At 43.9% G+C, this 22,360-nt stretch overlaps 1 long non-coding RNA gene across 1 annotated transcript in view; it reads left to right on the forward strand.

The window, feature by feature from the left end:
* The window catches only part of LOC138527280 (uncharacterized), a 258,963-nt gene that overhangs the window by 221,885 nt on the left and 14,718 nt on the right, over window positions 1–22,360 (forward strand). The window lies entirely within an intron of this gene.

The raw sequence follows: 22,360 nt of genomic DNA on the forward strand, positions 1-22,360 counted from the left end.
TAGATAACACTGCATTGTTTATAAAGAAAGTATAGATGTAGTGTGCAAAAAAAAATATATTAAATACATTTACAGCAAAGATGTACTCACAAATTACAGTAAATACAATCCTGATTTTGTTATTAGACACAATGGGCCTCATTACGAGACCGGCGGCAGCCATGCCGGAAAAACCAGCAGGCTGCTGCCGGACCAGTAATAAAATTCTGCCTCTGTGATTGCTAGAATCACTGGGGCATTACAACCCTGGTGACCCGGTAATTCTGGAGCCAGAATTTTGTAAATCCCCATTCCCTTGGAGTCCCATAGGACTCCACGGGGATGTGGACCATGGAAACACCGGATCCGTCTGTGACAGAGCCAGTGTTTCCATGTCTGCCTGCAGCCGGGTGGTGTTACTTCTGCCTGCAGGACTCGGAATCAGCCGGTCCGGAAACAACGGTGGCAGCAGATTTACCGCCACCATTGTTTCCGGACCGGCTGACTCATAATGAGGCTCAATGTAATTAAGTGCATAAGGTGTAAAACACAATTCATTTATAAGACTTTATACACAAAATCAAATGAAAACATCAGAAACTCAATCATAAATATTCATTGAACAGTATTAACATGGAATGTCCAATTTGATAAATCTCAGTGATAAACGATTCCAACATGCTGACGCGTTTCGGAAACAAAAATTCCATTCTCAGGGCTGTTACTTTGTTACTTCCTTAAATTCATTAACATCTGCAGGTTAAAGATATAGCTGTATAAGTATCCAAATTCATAAAGTAAACTGAATTCACATATTTAGAACACTTCTACTTAATGAAGCCGACACTCCCCTTTCAATTGATGGATCCCATCACTACAATGAAGGCACCTAGAAAATGTAAAACACTAATCAAATTCCCTGGCTTTCATAACTAGATCACAGTTTCTGAATATAATAAGGGTGCACGCTAGCTACTTCTTTTGTGTATGGAGGTGATAGCCCCAGAGAAACCTTGAGTGTCGAGAGTTTCACTTGATAGTGGGGGTTTTCCTCACTGAGGCATGATTTAGTGTCAACCATAAAGATGAATTGCTTATTTCCTATCTCAGCGGCCAACAAGGGTTCCCTGCTGATTTAACTACATTTGGGGCTAAAATTCATTGAATTACTGCACCGTTACCAGCAGTGCCGGTAATTCAGACGTTCCCATCCCATGAAGTCCTATGGGACTCCATGGAATGGGAACTTACCTGTGTTGCTGGCGCTGATAAAGCGAGACTGCCCGTAACCCGCCGTTAGCACCTGTGGGTTACCGGCAGTCTTGTAATGAGGGTCAAGGCCTTTATAACGGATGTCGTAGATTGTTTTAGTAAAATGGAGCACTTCATAGCGTTTGAGCAACTGCCTTTAGCAACCTGGATAGGGAGCAAAATTCCCACACTTCAAAATTGTATCTGAAGCCCTGGCTCTTAGTTATTTGACATCTAGTTCAGCCATTTAAGATACTGGGCCTCATTACGAGTTGCCCGGTAAAACCGGGTTCATTACCGGCATGCCGGAATGAGCGGGTCCGTGCTCGTATGAACCCGCTAATAGCGGGTGATTACGAGTGCGCGAGCACGCGCGTTACCCCATGCCGGTAGTGGCAAAACTGTCATGCCGGTAACGGGCCACCAACCCCCCTATACCTGCATTGCGGATACCGCCCATTCCGTAACCGCGTCATAACAAGCACTAAAGACTGGCACGGTAATACCGGCACAGTATTACCGTGGTCGCAAAAAAGGACCCGGAAATTATGTCATCGCATCGGAACGGGAAATGAGCCGGTGGCCATCTTTAAAAAAACAATCCATTGCCATCCTCCATAACCACCACTACACTCGTGTTGTTGTGTGCCACAACTGAAGCAGGATGTCGAAGGCCACCAGTAAATCCTCCCAAAGGAAGAGGAAGCAGCGTTTTTCTGATGGTGAACTGACTATGCTTGCTAACACCCTCGAACAGCATGCAGACACAATCAGGAGCACAGACCTCAAGCATGCGGCACAAACCATAAAAAAACAGGTCTGGCAGGAGGTCGCTCAGAGGGTGTCAGCAGTGGGGAGCACCGCAAGGAGTGTACGCGACTGCCCGAAGCGCTGGGACGACCTCCGCCTACGGGTCAGGAAGATCCTTGCGGATAACAGGAGGGCCGCAATGGCGACAGGCGGTGGCCCACACTCCCCTGTGAAGCTCACTGCATGGGAGGAGACTGCAAGTGCATTCATTGACCCGGAATCCATAGAGGGAATAGGAGACCAGGAGTTCGGCACTGCAACTACCACAGAGGAAGGTGAGTGAAACATCACATCCACGTATACCAAAACATGATGTGGCACAAGTGATGTGGAAGTTAGACTAGGCAAGACAAAGCATGTTCCAAGGCTACATCAACACATCCAAAGAATAATGAGTGCCACACCCTGCACCACACGCATGCTGAGTTAAAATCCCAATCCCAACAGAGGTGCAACATGACCCAACCATGCCCATGGGACCCGCCACACACACATCAAACCAATGCTATGCCACCAGCCATGCATTGATTGCCAACATGTCCCCTCAGTACACCAAATGCCACACACCAGAAATGAAATGATGCCTGAATGTATGAACATATTACACCGCAATACATCATAGCTGTCATTTGACAACATCACTGATGACCTGCATCTCTTCTATCTCCCAGGCACCAATGAGGAAGGTGGAACACAGGACAGGGGTTTGAGTACATCCAGTGCACGCAAAGGGACCAGGGCCACCGCCACCCCCCGTCCAAAAAAATGCCTGCAGCAACACCCACTGTGCCACGCAAGGCATCAACCCTGCAGGGGGCACCTGCAGCGACAGAACCGCAGCAGGCACCCACAACAGTGGGAGCCGTTCCGCCAGCCACCACGGACGTTGTGTCCACAGAGGTGGATGATGAGGCTGGAATCATGTCTGCAATACCCACCCCAAGCCCCATTGCCAGCCCCACCCACCTGCGGAGTCTGAGAGCCTGGACGATCCGTGTCTCCATGACTCAGACCTTGGAGAATCAGACATTTGGATCTTCCAAGAGGACAGTGCCCAGGACGAGGAGCCCACACAGGTGCCTTCCACCACCCTGCCAGCCACCACCCTGCCAGCCACCAGTACACCTGCGGCCGACACCTCCTTCGAGGCTCGCCTGGCAAGGGTAGAGGCCCACCAAGAGTCAATACTGCAAATCATGCATCGACAGGTAGACGCTGGGAATGAGGCCATGAGGGCCATAGCCACGGCCATTGCAGCCAATATAGCTGCCGTGGAGGCATCTACGTGTGCATTCAGGGAGTGCATGGGTTCACTGACACAGGCCCTTCTTGCCAACATCCCGCAAATGCAGCGTCAACACCTCAGCCCAGCCATCGGACTGACAAAATACACCTTCCACCTCAGTGCAATCGAAGCCTGTGCGGTTAACGCGCAGGAGCGCACGTCGCTCGGCCATGGCACCCCAGACCCAAAAGTCTCGAGGAAATAACTGTATGGGCAATGACAATGTGAAGAACTACATTGGTGAAGGGAACACTGTTTGTTGCACACATGGGGACATTTGGGATCTGTGGGGTGGGTGAGGGAGTTTGTTGGGGTATTTTCTGGGGTTTGTGGGGTGGGTGAGGGAGTTTGTTGGGGTATTTACTGGGGTTTGTGGGGTGGGTGAGGGAGTTTGTTGTGGTATTTTCTGGGGTTTGTGGGGTGGGTGAGGGAGTTTGTTGGCGGGGCCTGGGAGGGGGGAGTGGGCACATTTTTGCAGTTTTGAATAATACACAAGTTGTGCAAAGAAAAATCCATGGCTGGACATTGTTATTTTTCGTGTACATCCATTTAATATGTTATGGTGTTCATTGCCCAACTCCCAACATTCCCTGTGGGCATGTTCATATTGGCCCAGTGTCTGACTGACACAAGTCTTTCATAGTCCCTGTGATTCAGAAGTATACTTGAATTCGTGCTTGCCGTACGGCAGGGCCATCCCGTGCATCACATACTGGCAGTGGGGCTACTTCACCTCCGTATCCGTCCTCATCATCCTCACCCGGCCCATGCATATCAATGTCAGATGACAATGGTACATTTATCCGGACGCACATGTCGTGCAGCATGACACAGGCCATGGTGATCTTTGCCACCTTCTCAGGCCTATATAGCAGTGCCCCACCAGACCTGCTGAGGCAGCGGAACCACCACTTCGACAGGCCAAAGGTCTGCTCAATGACAACACGGGTACGGGTGTGCACACGATTGTACTCCTCCTCATGGCCATTCTACGGGTTAGGCACAGGGGTGTGTAGCCACGGCCTCAAGGGATGTCCTCCATCACCAGCAAGCAGATTCAAATAGGTGTGTGTCACTCTGAACTCCCGTAATTCAGGGAGCACAGTCATGCCGCCAGCTATTTGGTGTGGCCATGCACATGTCCCTGTTAGCATGAAAAAATGTTATCTAGGTGCAATCTGTACTGTCATGAGGTGTTGTAGTCTGGTTGGCATTCAATAGATGATGCAGGGTGTAATCATGCATGCTGAGGCAGATATGCTGTGGTAGTGCAACAATGTTTTGACTCCAATTCATGCTGTTCATTATTTACTATGCATGGTCACACTGCCCACATAGCCACACTAGCCGTCCTGTTCATTCATGCATTGCTTGCCATCACCATGGTGGCCTGGTTGTGCCTCTTACTTGTTCTCATTGATATGCATTATTTGTGATCCTTGGCCCAGTGAAGTGTCATGTACCGTTTGACTGGTTCAGGTCAGGAGTGTTTGGCTCTGCATGCATTCTCCAATCACCGGCTATTCCGACCCAGGTACAGTATTGCCCCCCCTCATGCATCCCCACACATCATTACCCCAAAGCACTGCCATGGAACGGTTGTGCAACTCACCAAGCAGCCAGGCACGTGGTCCCGAATGTCGCTCCATTTGATGGGGTACCGTGGATTTACCAAGTAACATGGCATCATGTGTTGATCCAGGAAATCGGCCGCAGCAATGGGTGATGATCTTCCTGGAGTCACATACCATTTGCACATTGATGGAGTGGTGTTGTTTGCGATTGCGGTAGACGGTCTCTATGGCATGGGGGACTATCAATTCCACATGGGTGCAGTCGATGCCACCGACACAATTGGGCATGCCTGCCAGTGCCTGGGAGCCTACTTTGGTTTCGGCTATCTCCTGGGAAGTCCGTGGTAGGGATATGTGGGTTCTTGCGTGCTTCTGGAGGGCGTCCAGCACTTGGTTCAGCATGCGTGAAAATAGTGGTTGTGAAATGCCATGCAGCTGGCCCACTGTGTGTTGGTAGGTGCCTGTGGCCAGGAAGTGTGGCACAGACACCACCTTTAGTAGTGGGGGGCTGGCAGTGCATATTTGTATGTGGCTGGCAATGTCGTTCTGTATCATGTGCACTATGATGGTGGTGTCACAGTCCAACCAGTACAGGGTGTGGATCTGCTCAGGGGTAGGGTTGAATGGGCTGGGTCTGGTGCGATGTATTGCTTGCTGCCTACAAGGCTCTGGTGGCTGCGCTGGTGGTGCTGGATGGGCCTGTCTCAACCTCCTTCTCCTCCTGTGTCTCGTCTGTGCTGCCTGTTCTTGCTGCTGTTGTTGTTGTTGCAGTTGTTGCTGTAGTTGTATCAGTATAGGCAGGTCCTCCTGCGCCATGTTTGCAAATGCTAGTGGTGGCATTTTGGTGTAGGAAGGGGTGTGGTGTTTAGTTGTGCTCCTTTTGTACTGGGCAACTCCGCATTGCCTACACCGGGGGGGGGGGTTGTGGTGTGTGGCTGTGCTCAGTTCATACTGGCACAGCCTCCTTTCACTCCACCTGTGGGGATTGTATGCACCTGTGGCAGCTGCTTTGTATCTTGCTTGCTGTTTGCGGGTGGTCTGGGATGCCTGTATGGCCGGCATCGTGCAGGCCGTGATTACCAGCTTCGCGATGCCGGTATTTGCATGTATGCGTGGGTTGCAATTACCCCCTAATACCGGCATGCCGGTATTTGCTCCCTGAAGGTGCGCGTGTACGCGCCTATGCGGCTATTAGCGGCACCGTTGTTTGGTATGCCGCTAATACCGGGTTTGCGGGTCGGAATGTTACAGAACAGTAAATGATGGCAGTATTTACATACCGCCATCATTTTTCCCTTACCGGCATACCTCGTAATGAGGCCCACTTCCTGCGATGTGTCCAAACTGTAGTGTACAAGTGATGACAAGGCATCTTAGCTTTTCACCTTTTTGAGTTTAACAGATTTGGGCAACATTAAATTGGATAAAAATAACACATTTTATTTCCAGTGGTAGACAGCATTTAATAAACATGAATTGAAGACATCAGTAGTTCTAGTTGTTTTTATTAATCATTGTTCCCCGCTTGATAAGTTGAGCACCGCTATAATGGGAAACCGTAACAAATGTTATCTACGCTGCCACAAAATAGCTAAAGCGCCATATATACACAAGTTAAACAATATGATTGGTGCGTCTGTGCTTCTCCTCTTCCTTTTCTTGATGAAATGGGGGCTGATGTTGTGTACTGTCTTAATTCAAAAACTCACAACCAGCATAGATGATCTCCTATCCTACCATCTCCTGTTGATGAAATTGAGGGTCAGGTTGTCCGAGGCAAGATCCTGGTTATCCCAAAAACCCTCCAATTCTCAGAGAAGATCACATTGTAGGTTACAATTGCCTACTATCAATACGTGTTCCTTACTAGTGCTCTGCCAGGGCCTTTTCCCAAATATGTCTGCATGAGTGCTATTATGCCCCGATCTACTCCAATATTAGGTCTGTTATATATATATATATATATATATATATTAAAAAATAAAATATAATGATCTTGCGGCAGTTGAATAATAAGATGCTGCAGGTCCGCAGAACCAATATCATAAGCCTCAATGTTCCAATTCAGATCTGCTGCGACTCAGGTCAAAAGTCCCCCACTGGGTCTGGCCCTAGGGCCCTTTGTTGCTGGAATGTAGAATGACCAAAAACCTAGGATAGTTACATCACCCAGAGCCCAAGTCTCTTGAAAACAGATCACCTTAAACCTGCAAATAAAATTCAACCAACTAACACCCACCAGATATTTTGCAATCTTTGCTATATTCCACAAAACTACCTTAATACTACCCAATTTAGTATCAGGGCTCCCACTATCCTCCAGTTGTTGTCAATCTATCTCATCCAGATCAGTACTAACCACGGGATTAAGTTTATTTGGAGCCTCTCTGTCAGTATTGGCGCGGGGATCATTTGTCCTATCGACCACGTGTAAGAACAATGAGGTTGGGTATATACTATTTCCCCCCACTATTTCCACCAGTAACAGGTTTGTCGTTTTAAGCGCTATTGAGGACAACCATATTGGTCCGGGTCCTGGTATTGGAGAAAATATTCAGGGTGATAAGGAGGTCAGTGTGGGAATTGGTGCATGATCCAAGACCTCATTAGTAGCCCTACTGCAAGATTTGAGTACTAAACCGTTGATAGAGGTAGGGGTGCGAAGAGATTTTAGTGGAGTTAAGAACATTGACAACTGGATCCTGTTGGAGGGTAGGCCCATATTCAATAGCCAAAAGCCCCCAAACCAACGCTGTGTCCTTAAGGAAGATATATAATATATATATCCCTTCTGGCATGGGCTTCCGGGTACAGAACACAATGCTTCTGATTACTGACATACAGCCCTTTACATGTTGGATCCAATGAATGCACTTGTTAGTTGGTGAATCTTGGGTTTCATATCTACCCCTCCCCCAGCTTGGCACGTTACGCATTACAATCTAGCCCCCACCCCTCGTGCCAGCCCCACTCGAGCATATGATTAGGTTTGATTTCAGGCCTGGTCTTGCTTGTTCTCTATTTGCTCTTCTTGGGGGGGTTGGCTTCTGCATGTTTCTTAATCATTCCCGTTATGGCGGTTCCATATTCGTTTGCCAAAAGAAATTACGTGATTTCTTTTTTTTCTCTTTTTCTAATTTGGAGGCGGCAATCCACCTTCTCCTTCACTATCACCCTTGCCCCAAACCCTTCCCACCCCCTTTTACTCCTTATTTCACCACTATATATACAAAATTCAAAGTAATACCTTTGAAGTATATTACTTCAAAGTCATTTTTGTCAGTTTAAACGACGGGATACAATGATGGCATCAGACCAATTACACTGGGTTGTTTTTTCATTCCTCTTACTTCTGGGGTTCCAATTTCCCCCCATTGGTGGCCCTACTCACAGTTGCGTTAACACCTATAACAGGCTCAGCCACCGCCACACTAGTGGGTTGTCGCTGGGTCTTTGAATTGCGTTTGCTAGTCGGTTCACCTTTCTTATTGGTTACCATCCATATAATCCTACTCTGTTGGCTCTCATGGCCTGAGATATTAACATCTCTCAATTCACCCACCATGTTTATAAGTGTCTCACCCACCAGTTGTCAATGTTCTTAACTCCACTAAAATCTCTTCGCACCCCTACCTCTATCAACGGTTTAGTACTCAAATCTTGCGGTAGGGCTACTAATGAGGTCTCGGATCATGCACCAATTCCCACACTGACCTCCTTATCACCCTGAATATTTTCTCCAATACCAGGACCCGGACCAATATGGTTGTCCTCAATAGCGCTTAAAACGACAAACCTGTTGCTGGTGGAAATAGTAGGGGAAATAGTATATACCCCTCCTCATTGTTCTTACACGTGGTGGATAGGACAAATGATCCTGCGGTACCTCTTCATACCAGCCGGATTCTTGCACTTTCTAGGCCCTGGCATGATGAATGTCACCATTATTACAATGTAATAGTACTCAATCTCTGGAGGATGAAGAGCTGAGTCATCCCGCCTTGATATCAGACTCATGCCAGAACATGTGCTGTTCCCAAGGCGCGTGCGTTTTGCTTGCTCTATCCGCCCTTACATACATTGGAGGTTCCATGTGATTTCGTCGAATTGAAACTGCTCACATTTATTTACCAATTTTCTTTTACCGTTTTACTTACGCCAAATGTGTGGGGGCGGAGGGGGCCTTACACACTCCCGTCCCATCCCCATCCAACATTGCCTGGTCCCAACCTACCAACTTTGTTTCAGCTGTAAACAAAAAAAAAACGGTACAAAATATGCAGTTAAAAAAATAAATTGGTACCAGTTGGAGGTCGATAAAAACACATTAACCCCGATTGGACCCATTCCCGTTAATTCTCTCTGATTTCATGAGCGCAGCAAACAATATTTGATTGCAACAAGCCGCGGCCATACATGCGAAATGTATTGATAGATTTTAAAAGACAATATACAGTGACGAGTATGAAAACACGCGATTCTAAGAAGAAAACTCCTTTACAAGTTTGAAATATTTTCCATTTCCTGGAACATGCGAAATTCGCTGATTTAGGCGTTATAATTCTATATGGCACAGCGGGCCAGGCTGGAAAGCAGATGCCATGTTTATCTGAATTAAAGCTGAAAGAATCTCAGGTATTTCAACCAAGAAAATCGTACATCTGTAATGAGTGCAGAGGACACGGTGTACTTTTTTGCTTGGCTGTGCACGGTATGTTTCATCAGGATGTGCTTCAAGGTCTGCCATTTGTAAGGTGAGTGACAGCTGGTACTTCTCTGCACTGGCATTCCAGCTGCCCTGAAACTAAGCAGGGAACCCTCAACTTCCAAGCTCTGGTGCTTCATATTGCTCCCGAATACTAAAAGCAATGGCCAATTAATCAGCCTCAACACATACAAAGGGAAATTACAAAACATCTCATGAAAAAAAAAAAGCTCAAGAAAGACAAGTCTGCACAGAAGCGGCTTCAAACAGGGAGGTTTAGAAACACCTCCCACAGAGCACTACAGTGCTACTGTTTAAACTACACGCTGTAGTTTGACTTCGAAAAAGTAGAGCTACTTTAAGTAGACAAAGGCCTTCATTATGAATTCGCCAGTGTCCTGCCGCTGATTCCGGCGAAATACCGCAGAACTACCGTACTGTCTCCGCCTCTCTATATCCCAGTGTTATTGGGATATTGCGAGTGGCGGAAACACTTGTAACTCACTATTCCATGGAGTCCCATATGACTCCATGGGATGAGGTTGCCCAAATGACCGGCACCGTTAGTAACAGTGCCAGTGATTCAGGCATTTATCGGCCAGTAAGGGCCTGATATACTGGTAGGTCAGGCCTGCTAGTAGATCAGAGCCCCTACCAGCAGACTTGGAGTTAGTTGGTCCGGAAAGGTTCCGGTATACGTTGTTACCGACACCTTATTTCCAGACCGGCCAAATGGTAATGAGGGTGAATGTGTATGTACAGACGCCAATTTAATGTGTTAGAGCACATTCTGGGGTTGGCAGATCCGTACCAAGGGTCCGCGGACCTCCAGCTCTCGGAAGGCCCTAACTCCTTCCAGTGTCCCAAAGAAGTTACTGTTGTTTTATTATAGCAACCAAGTAGGGATCACACGCATGGAGCAAAATCCAGTTCAGGACTTTAGCACCACATACGACACTACCACAACAGAGAAGGTACCCCCAAGGAACTGAAACGGGCGACCCACAAGCCAATCAAAGCAAATAGACCCCGAGGGGGCAAGAAACCTCACTGAAGCGAACATAATCAGAAGAATACCTGCACCAACAAGGCTACCACGGGAAAAGACTCACACACATGTCAAGATTTAGAAACCGTCAAGTGCATCAGGCGACACAGCCATCCAGCAGCATGCACAAACAAAATCAAGACTTAATACAATTCTGGGGAACAGACAAAGGAGCGAAACCGAAAGCAAATACGCAAAAAGATAAGGGGAAGACAACTCCAGAGCTAACAGAATCCACAGATATGGCCACGAAAGACGATATGAAAACGTGGTTCAAAGAATTCCAAGAACAATTCATATCCTCCATGCAAACACAGTTTGAAAACATGAAAGGTGAAATGAAACAAGCAATTCAGGAACTGAAGAAGGATATGGAGAACCTGGACGAGCGAACGGACCAACTGGAAAGAATGGTCCAGAACATAGATGAGGAAACACAGCAATAGTCGAAGCACAAGAACGACTGGCAAGGCTGGCCCAAGAGTGAGAAACCCAATGTGAAGACTTAGAGAATCGCTCCCGTAGGTCAAACATAAAAATTAAGAATATGGTGGAATCGGTCGAGGACAAAGACCTCGGACTGTAGTTTTTATGAGCTATCATATTAGTCATGTAATGTCTAATACTACTATTGAAGTAATCTGTTATATACAATGCAATTACTGTTGTCATCAGTGATGTAATTTGTGATGTTATCAGTGTTCTCCTACAACATGTAGTTAGTGATGTCATCAGGGATCTGATCTGTGATGTCATCATTATGGTCATAGGCTGTATAACAGCGGCTGCGAAGTTAGGGTGGCTTTAGCAGAATTTTAGGGATTTAGTTTTGTTAAGTTCTCACCTTAACGTCCATGCAACAAGCGTGTTTTCCTTGAATTTCAAGGGTTTTGTTACCCCATACATAATTGACATTAATAATACAGACAATTGGACTAATGAAAACAATGCATCATGTGTAGAAAGTCAAATAAAAAGAAATTGTGAAACCACAATCCCCCCAAATGAATCTGTTCTTAAAAAACTTTGTTTGCATATTTACTTTTTAAAGTATTTACATTTATTTTATATGTACTGTTGATGAATAGAAAGTTACTAAAGTGTTATAGTAACTATGTGCAAAGACTACACTCAATGTATCCTAAAATAACTCTTTACACGACTACTGCTCACATATATATGTACATATGTTTTTTTAAACGGTTTTATAGCCGCGGCTACCAAAGATGCATGCGTGGCTAAATTTGTCAACGGCTGGGGGTCAGGGGAGGTTACCATCAGCTTCCATAGGGGGTAACAGCAGATATAATGAAATACATAAGGATATGTAGTTTTTTTAACACATACTATATTGAAAGGATTAAATTAAGGTGTTTGATCCATATTTAGAGGATGTGTTTTTATTGTCTATTTTTAAATCTTAATAGTTGGGTCTTACAAGGACCGTTTTGGTGGATAAGGAAAAAAGAGGTAGGAACTGGGAAGGGAAAAACACTAGGATTCTTTTTTTATGTTTTAGCTGACTTAAATCAACTTTTATCATTAAAAATCATAATACAAAGCAAACAATTACATACAGAATAGAGAAACGTTTGAAAATCATTAGTGAAATAGTTCATCATTTACATCTAAAACATATCATTGAATTAAATGAGTTCAATCATCATAAAGCTTAGGGGAGTTCATCTTCTTTCAAGTTTAACTCATAACTCATTAGTATTAAAATACACTAGGATTCATATATATAACAAAAGGTATTTATATTTTGTACGTTTGATTGTGAGTCTTTTTTCTAAAGAAGAGGGAACAAACAAATGGACACTTAAAAATATACCTATTGTTGGCAATTGGCCGTATGTTCTGAAAGAGCCTTGCCAAAAGCATTTAGGGTGCAACCTTGATCAAGCAGTGATATGTTTTTCACATTGCGATAAAGTTAGAAAGATCAGGTGCAGACAGGATGGACTGAGGTTGGGAGTTAGTTGTTGGAAAATAGCTAGTAATTGTGTTGAAAGTCTGTGGCGCAGATGGTAAATACTGCGTGTTGATCTTGCTCCATGTGCTTTGACCTTATGTTTCACATGAGCCTTCCTATATGAATCATCCACTTCATTCCAATGAACGCAAAGAGGTTGTTCAATTAACGTGGATTTTTCCAAGCTTTGCGACGGCTTCTGTGAAGGTCCACTCCGCAAGACCTTACCACAGAAATTGCACATGACCTCCTCGATCTCCCTTTTTGCTGTGTTGGTCCTTTACGTAGTAATATTGCCAACTGTCAGAAATTTTTTTTCTGCACATTTCTTCTTCCGTAGTGGTAAAGCTGAAAGAATAAACAAAAAATATACTAATATAACAAAAAATGGCAAACTACAAAGCACACAACAAAGGACAAAGGTCTAGTAAATAGAAATGTAAAAAAATGAATGGATAAATCAAGGTACTGCTTTTAAAAGTCTATGAAGGCTTACAAAGAAGTTCACCCACCAAGAGACAAAAAGCAATGATAGAAAACAGAAAAGAGGTGCTTGGGAGAGGGGTATAACCACAGTTATGTGATATAGCGACCCAGAACGTGGTTTCCATACACGCGGGTATGCCCCAGCGCAATGATGTGTTTGCCTACATTTTTGACCAATCGCCTAAATCAACGAGAAGACGTGCCTGCACATGGCCGTAGCCATGTCAAGGAAAGGCCCAATCACTTTGAAAGCTGTGTTGATGCAGTTACACAGCGTTGTTCCTGTTTTTAACAGGTAATCAGATCATGTAACAGTTTTGCTTTTCCACTATATCTTGAATGTGTTAATTTTTCTTATGATACCCAAATACATAATTTAAAGTACAATTAGACCCCGACAAGGGATAATCGGATTGTTACAAAGAATCTGATTGGCCCTCACTGGGTCCTTAGCAGCCTGACAAGGCACCGGTCACCACTACGTCCCTTGGTGTTCGTTCTGCAAGTGGCTGCCTTGGAAAGTGCAGAGGGACTAGATGTATTCCCTGCTCCCTTTCCATGATGCCTATTCTCTTTGTTTTTTTTCTCCTATATTTTTAATAGCCACCATGGAAAGGGGGAAGACACTATATGTAGTCCCTTCTCCCATTCCATGGCAGACATCTTCGTTGTTTTTATTTAACTGTTTTAAATGGCCGCCATCAAAAGGGTGAACGGGCCTCATACCACATTCCATGTCGGACAACTTTTTTAAATGATTTTTGTCAATTACAAAATGCTGGAGTGTCTTGCAACCGAAGAAGGATACTATAAGTACCCCGGGATGAATTGGATGAAGACTTCTGGCAGATTCATTGCATCAGAAAGAAAAGATCCTGGGAAGGCCTCTCACCCATCCAAGTGGAACTGCTGGAGATAGGAGCAGCACATCTGTAGACACTGCTTCAAAAGCCTCCTCTCTGAACCTCTCTAGCATTTCTGATGACTCTTTGAATGGAGTGCTCCAGTGCTGAAGGTGTTTCAAGACTCTGGCTGTTGCTAGCAGCACCTTTATGGATGGAGGTTGATTCTGCCCAACCACGGCTGACAGCTCCAGTGAAGAGGTAAGGCCACATGTAAGCCAAAAAAAGTTGCAGCCCACTATTGGGCAGACCACCTAGAAAGTGTTAGGTGCTACCTTGACACATAATTCACAGCATCTATTCCTCATGTTGAATTAGTTAAAGTTCTCCCAATGCACGGACAAGATCAGAAGTAGAGGCGAACCTGCATGAGAAAAAGGGAGGCAAAAAGAAATTACAGAGGGCACATGATGGCCGCACACCTCTGGGTATGGTGTGGAAGGAGCAAGGTGGCAAGAGAATAGTCAAGTTTGAAAGAAAGCAGATTACAGAAAATATCCTACCGAGCTTGGTCGAGTTAAACAACAGCTGGCAGGAGCATTCCAATGAAGAGGAGGCGGAAACGCTATCATCTTCTAGTGATAAAGGCAAAAGAGCTCTCAAGAAAAGAAAGACTGAGTAAAATCAGAAGGAGAATGGAGACAACTTTGACCCAGACACTCTTATTCATCCCTGGTCACCAGAATGGGAACCGCCAATGAAAATAACGTCGTACCTGATGAGGAGGTTCAGAACACCACGGGCCAAAAAAGCCAGAAACAAAATATGGATAGAGTGTCTCAGACAACATCTGACAGAAGGAATTGCTGAAACACCTGAAATAGTCAAAACAATGCTCACATACATAGGCAAGTATACTAAACACATCAAGAAATGGCTTGATGCATCTTGTAAACTATGGCAAGATAAATTACTGGATGTATTGGGACCAATAACAAAGATACTCCACCTGGCTGATAAAGTGAAAGAGAAAAGGGGAAACATAGACCCTACGGTTCTGACGAGATGGACCCCGAAAGCCATATGCCTACTGCATAATGCCAATAGAACAATCACAACGGAAAGGAAAAGGTCAATCATAGTATAAATTGATCCTAAACTGAGCAAGCTAGAAACATCGAAGGCAGCCGCAGCTAGGGGCTAATTATTTGGCAAAACGTTCATCAAGGAAAACCCTAAAAAAACATTTTCATTTTTATTTATTCTTTCAGACTTTGTCCGCCCCCATTTAAGAAACACCAGTTTAGTGAAAAATAAACATTTGTTACTTGTTCTGTTTTGTTTGATTTTTATATAAATCACTAGCTTAAAAATCTTCAGCTACATATCCTGCTGACATATTTCAACATATGAATAAAATAATACCAGGTATATGCCTAAGTTGCATTGTACATTGTCACTTTTTGGGGGAATTTGTGCATCACTTGCCAAGACCTTACAGGAAAACCTGCTCAGCACAGACAAGAAAACGCAATGAAAGAAAGTTATGAAAATGTGCATGGGTATGTTAAATATTCACCGTAACTCGATGGAAGAAGCAGTGTGCCTAGAAAACTGTCATTGACAGCTGCCAGTATTTCTGTTTCAAGTAGCAGCAGAGTAACAAGACAATTAAAGAAGTTCTGTGTGTTTCCTATTGTAAGCTTTTGCAGATGGACGCTTCCAATAAACCATCCCAAACTTTTGCATTCTCTAATTTTATTCAGCACCTCATCCGATTCCATTACAACAATGTGGAGGAGCCCTATAGGAAAGCTATTTTCCATCAAAATGTACGGACCCATGGCCTATAACCTGCGTACTGGTATATGCTGTAGAAAAGCACATCCGTGTCACACTCTTTTATTACTTCCTCTGTTCCAGCCACTTCCACCCAACCTCCTCCCATCCTACCTTTACCCAATCTGCACGACTGCAAAGTAATGTGTTTGAAATATGATAACTGCATCATGGTGTGAGATTGCACCCTACATGGTTACAGAAGAGGGGCCTGATTCATAGAAATGTGCGCAGAAAACCTGCATGGGTCGCGCACCGAGAAGGACACTGCGCGATTCTGTGCGCAGAATAAAAAATGTGCGCCCTGAGTATTCATGGAATTGTTTGCATGAAGTAACCGTGTTCGCAAGTTGTGGCCAGAACTCCCCCAACACGCCCAGACGCAAAGCAAAAACTCCCAGATAAGCTACCTTTGCGTGCTCCCCGTGTGAGAATACACACACCTTTCAAACAGTTTTGCAGGGTTCCCCGCAAGCAGTCCTACATCTTGGGGACCCTGCGCAGGGCACACCTTAACTGTTGCGGCACCCTGACAACCTGTGTATGAAAAATAGTAACAAGGTCTAAACTTAGAAAATCTGCATGCGAAACCTCGTACACCGTTCCTGCAGCCCGGTGCACTGTTTATGCGCACCCCTAAGTTACATCGGAACCTCAGTTGAGTACATGCACCCCGAAATCCGATATGCAACCCCACCTCCACGCTGCTAATCCTACACGCAAGTGTATTATGCCTGCCTTCGGGTGGCCTTTGGGTCATCTGGAGGACTTGCGTGGTCATTTCCCACCTGAGAGGTTGAGCGATCAAATCCATGAATACATCACATGCTGCACAGTAGTGGACGTGCGAGGGACTGATTGAAGGCCATCCCTCGGAACGCCCACTTTTTCACATGATCTTCCCCTTTGTTGGTGTTCCGCCCCTTCCCAGCACTCTGCGCAGGCCATGCCCACGCTCTGTGTGGAGTCTCGCAGAAAGCCCTTGATGACTCGCACAGATGTGCTGAGCCAGCACAAACTCAACGCAAGTCCAGGAAAAGTACAGCGCATTCAATTCCATTAATCTACAAAGGCGGATTTGCGTGCAGATGATTCCATAAATCGGGCCCGAGGTATTTTAGAACACCAAAGCAATTGCTGGCACTACAAATATCTATAATTTTATTTCAGTGGCAAACATTTTTATCCCATTGTTTTACAAAAATAAAAACTGAAAAAAACTCATGAAAATAGTAACCACAACAACTCCATACTAATTGTGGATTCAAATTGCATTGCTGAAGCCCATAGTGTGCCTGTATATATTGGTGCAATTTGCACCGGAAAAGCTATTCTATTTCTTTTTTTACATAATAGGAGTTTGCACAACAAATACCATTCATATATTCTTCATGAGTGTATCTTTAAAAATAGAACCAATCATATTTTTCATGAAATGGTGCACTAGGTTTCACAAAACAACAAATGAAAACAATAGATTTTCTCTTATAGATAACCCCACAGTGACACACTCCAGCATAAAACATATTTTATTTTAAAAGCAGACACATTTTTCAGATCACCACAAAAAACTCCATAAGAGATTATAAAAGCATTCTAAATAAAATCACATTTCTACTTCTTATTTTGAGTGCAGGAAGTATAGTTAGTGATTCTATATCATGCACCTCACTAAAATACATTTTCTTTCCTAATAAACAACTTCCAACAATTCTGTGCCACTTCATTGTTAACAAATACAGAAACATACTAAAAAATCACCAAACCCCATATCAACATATTGATAAATAAAACTTTCAACAAAACAATGACAAACAACTGATTAATGCCAATAATGTTTTGTTACATGCAACATGAACTGCACAGGGTGTGTTCTGCAGTCAAAATGAGAAAAGTAGATAAAATGGTGGGTTTCATACTTTCCAAAATCAAAAGCAGAAAAAGAGGACTATATTGTAAGAAAACTAATCAAATGACGACACATATTCACTGCAACCTATCACAAAGTACACATTTACAAGATTAACAGCAGCCAATTACATTCACCGAAACACATACAAAACCCTGCCCACTATCTCTGGTAGCCGCGGCTATTCAATGCATCTACAAATCTTGCCTTGTAGCTGCAGCTACACATACATGTTCTACAAACTGAAAATCAAACTAAGCCAACCTTCAAAACTTCAAATAAGACAAGGGAACACCTTCGCACATAAAATAACAAACACAGATAACATTGTATTCTGACCTGTATCATCCACATAAAAATATTATTGCACAGAAAATGTATGGTCCAATAGACGCGGCCATAACAATAGCTGTGTCTACCACAACAACCATTGAAAAGGTGAAAAGGGTTGATGCGCCCATGCACGGGCTGGTTACAGCTGCGGTTATAGAGAAGCCTCGCCGGTTTGGCTGTTATTACACATGGCTAAGACACGTCCACAAACAATTGATGTGCCATTTGATGGTGTGTAGCTGCGGCTGCACAAGGTTCCACTTTTAGCCATGGGTAGCAATGCTGCGCACCAGGTGGGTGCAGGCTAGCCACTGTTAAACACGCCAGCTGTTGCTGTGGCTAAGCATGATCCTCAAAACACCAATCACTCCCTTTTTATATAGCCACATACATATTTATATAAAAACCTTCTATTACATGTCCACGAACACTTGATGTACAATTTACTGGTACATAGCGGAGACTGCACAGGGTACCACTTTTACCCATGAGTAGCAACACTGCGCAACAGGTGGGTGCTGGGTAACCACGGTTATTAGATTTGGAGAAAGAAAAATCAGAGTATGAAATAGGAATGACGAAAGAGGCAGTAGTGATACAACGGTAGTTCAAATGTGTACAGTATATGACTGCTCATGGAGTTATGTAAAGTGTATAATGAAAAGAAAAGCACAATATACCTAGAAGTTAGGTTACAGAACATGGTGCTAATTTGGCTGCATGCAAATAAGTTCATATACATTAGTATTCTTCTATCTGTAAAAAAAGAAAACACAATTAGTTAAAGAACACACTACATGAAAAGAAATTCAATACATTTTTGACCCTTATATATTGTGCAATAAATACACAATATAAAATACAACATTCGTGCACAGTACACCCTTGTTCTCTTTGCACATACTAATCATTGGGTCATTGGGAAATAAGTCCAACTTGGAATAAAAAAAACATACTTCTGGATGTACTGTCCCATACTGAGCTACAGCCTTTTTTGACTTACATGTGGTCTTCCCTCTTCACTGGAGCTGTGAGCGGTGGTTGTGCAGAATCAACCTCCACACATGAAAGGTGCTGTCACCAACAGCCACTGTCTTGAAACACCTGCACCAGTGCAGCACTCCATTTGAAGAGTCATCACAAATGCTAGAGAGGTTCAGAAAGGAGGTTTTTAATGCAGTGTCTACAGATGTAATGCTCCCATCACCAGTAGTACCAGTTGGATGAGCGAGAGGCCTTCCCAGGATCTTTCCTTTCTAATGCCAATGCATCTGCCAGAAGTCTTCATCCAGTTTTGCCATTTTGTGTACCAAAGTTTGTTTTCAATTAGAACAAGAGCGACTAGGGTAGAATAAGTGCATTTGCAGAACAAGGGATAGAAAACAATCACACAGGAAGAAACACTAGTACTCTAAAAGAAATATGTTCCCAACATTTCAGTTATGAGAATAATGTGCTGCCTATGGCACAATTGGCTTCTCCCAGGAGATGCCACACTAGCCCATTGTGAAATGACTCTCTCCAAACATAATGTACATTGCCATCCATAATTCACCAGCACAATAGAGGTACAATAGAAGTATAACAAGTGTTACTATGATCAATAAACATACATATATAAACTGAGTGAGAACAAATAGGGGACATTATGCTAAGGAATTACAATAGAGTGAATGGGTAGGGTAAGTAAATTTGGAGCCAACCAACAACATTAGAGAGGCAGAGGGACATCTAAACCAACAAGCAATCCCTCAGCAGAAGGGGAAATACCCTTTACACGACAAACAAAACAGGCTTGTGGTTTAAGCGGTTCGTTATCGGGGGGAACACTTTCACTATTACTGTCTTACTTTAGGCATCAAAAACACTTGAATCAACCCGAGTTGTAAAACAATACATATTTTAATAGTTATAATACACAATTAAGAACACCTCATGGTGCTAGTGTGCCAAAATTCCATAAAGCAGGTGATCAAACAATAACCAGCGTGGTTTGTACAAAACACATTTTGAAGCAATCTTATTTCATTTTTTTGCCATTAAGGTGACTTGTACTGTGCAAATATACACTGGACACACCTCATTCAACAAGCACTACTCCACTTGCATCCCATTCATACCATTTTCATCATTTCAAATACATACTCAATGCATAAAAAAACAATGTGCCCAACATGTTTGTTTCCTTAGGTGTTTAGTGTGTTCAATACTCGGAAATTAGTCAGGGGCTAAGGGTTTGGTACAAAACACATATTTCTAATTACTACACAATCTTGGCATTGATTTTCATGCAACATTCATAAAATATGTTCGAATCCCATTTCTTCAATCTTGGATCCAACTGCAATTAATGCATTTGTGGATGTCTTCACCTACAACGAAACATAAAACATAGGAAATTCAATGTCCATATGTACAATAGTTGTTAGTGTCTGATAGACATCTATTTGCAGTACATCAATATAGGTGTCATGTCTTTTAGTCATATCGGTCATCTCAAAGACTTCACCACTACCTCATCTCAGTAAACTCAACAACAAACCCGACCACTAAATAGTGGTACCATCACCAAGGGATATACTCTCAAATAACCCTTCTTAACGCTTGCAGTGATAATTTCTCTGATTTCCTATCCAGGTCTGTAAAGACATAGGGCCTCATTACGAGGTTGGAAGTAGCCTTGCCAGTTTTACCGGCAGAGCTATCTCCAAACTTGCATCCAGCTGTGGCACCCGTGAAAGCGAAATCACCGGCCCATTTTGACCTCGGCAGACCCAGTAATTCCCATTGCATGGGTGCTGGAGCCGGTACGTCCCCAATAGGGCTCAAATGGGAATGGGGAGGATGGCAGCAGCGGTACCGTTTATAACAGTACCATTGCTACCATCATGTTCTGCTTGCGGGTGCTGGTACGGCCACCTGGTCAGACCAGGTGGCTGCAAGGGCACCTGCGAGCAGAAGTCCTAGTATGGCATTATGGTAGCAATGGTGCCGGTAGTGATAACGGTGCCGTTGTTGCCTTACCACCATACTCCTAACGAGGCCCATAGTCTTGCCCATTCCAGCCCCTACTTACGCAGGGCCTCTCATATTAAATTGCAGCTAACTCCAACCGGGTTGAACATTGGACCGAACAGGACAACAAAGAAAAACAGCAAACAGTTTACCGTGCTTGTGTCATTTTCCAATTTTAACTGGTAGACTTGGGTCCTGACATCCCCAGTGGGGTTAATGCAACATGGATTTGTCTCGATGTCCTACGTTCTCGAATTCTATAGAAAAAGAGAGAATCCAAGCATTAACTCCAGTGTGCTCCTGAGGTTACATCCCTTGGTTCGTAAAGCCCTATTTTAACCTGGTAGTTTGATTATTATTCTGTCTTCTTACCCGTTAATTCCGGTTAGGGTGATTGGCAACTTGAGTTTCTTTCATCACTGTAGAAATTGCGGTATCTTTTTGTGCTCGGCCCCGTTGTATTGTCCTCTATGGGCACCAGCTGTCCACGGACTACTAGGAGGCTGAACAAAAATAAAAAACGGTAGTTGTCAAAATACCCTTATGGATTGTTTTGAGCGCTACTCAAATGCTGCACAGTAGCCTTGTTTCCTCCGTTACAGAGGTTAGTCAATCACTTCATTTTACTTTGAGATACAACTCTCACCCTTTCCACCCGACTTACCCGGGGTCGTGACCGTAGCGGGAGACTAACATTGTTGCTTGGTTTTCTATTCAGTATTCAGCAGACTTTACTCTGCGGCATACAGCGCCACAGACTCAATTGGGCTTTGCAGCCTGCCCCTCTGCTGGACGCACCAGTACGGACAACTATCATTAAAGTAAAACTGTGATCTAAATAGCTTTTCTTTCATCGGGAAAGATACGCCTGGGGTGCTCATCAAAGGGCAGTCTACCGTGAGGTGCTTTGTTGCTATGTTTCCGCTTTCTTACAGCAATTCTGACTCTTCCTCGAGACGTCAACGTGTGTAACGTCATTGGCTGCTTATTTAGTCTTTTCGTGTTCCAGTATGCTCGAATCTGATTGGAGCGTGTGGGGCTGATCTTTGGCTTTAGGCCATGTCGTGGTTGGTCCTCTTTCTATTCTTACTTCCTTCAATCAGCATATCCTATGCGACGTGCATTCTTATCGCCATGTTACGAGACAAATAAATGAGAAAACAAGGGTATGCAGACAGATTTGCAGCATCTGGATGTCAAGTTGAATTGGTAAGTCATGTACCGTCTTACATGGCTTATAATCATCTGTGGTCTTGCTTGTTAGGAGATTTAGATGGAGAAATTGATACAAATACATGTTCAGAACTAA

This window comes from Ambystoma mexicanum, chromosome 14 (genome assembly GCF_040938575.1).
Source record: "Ambystoma mexicanum isolate Mex_15411 chromosome 14, UKY_AmexF1_1, whole genome shotgun sequence".
NCBI lineage: Eukaryota > Metazoa > Chordata > Amphibia > Caudata > Ambystomatidae > Ambystoma > Ambystoma mexicanum.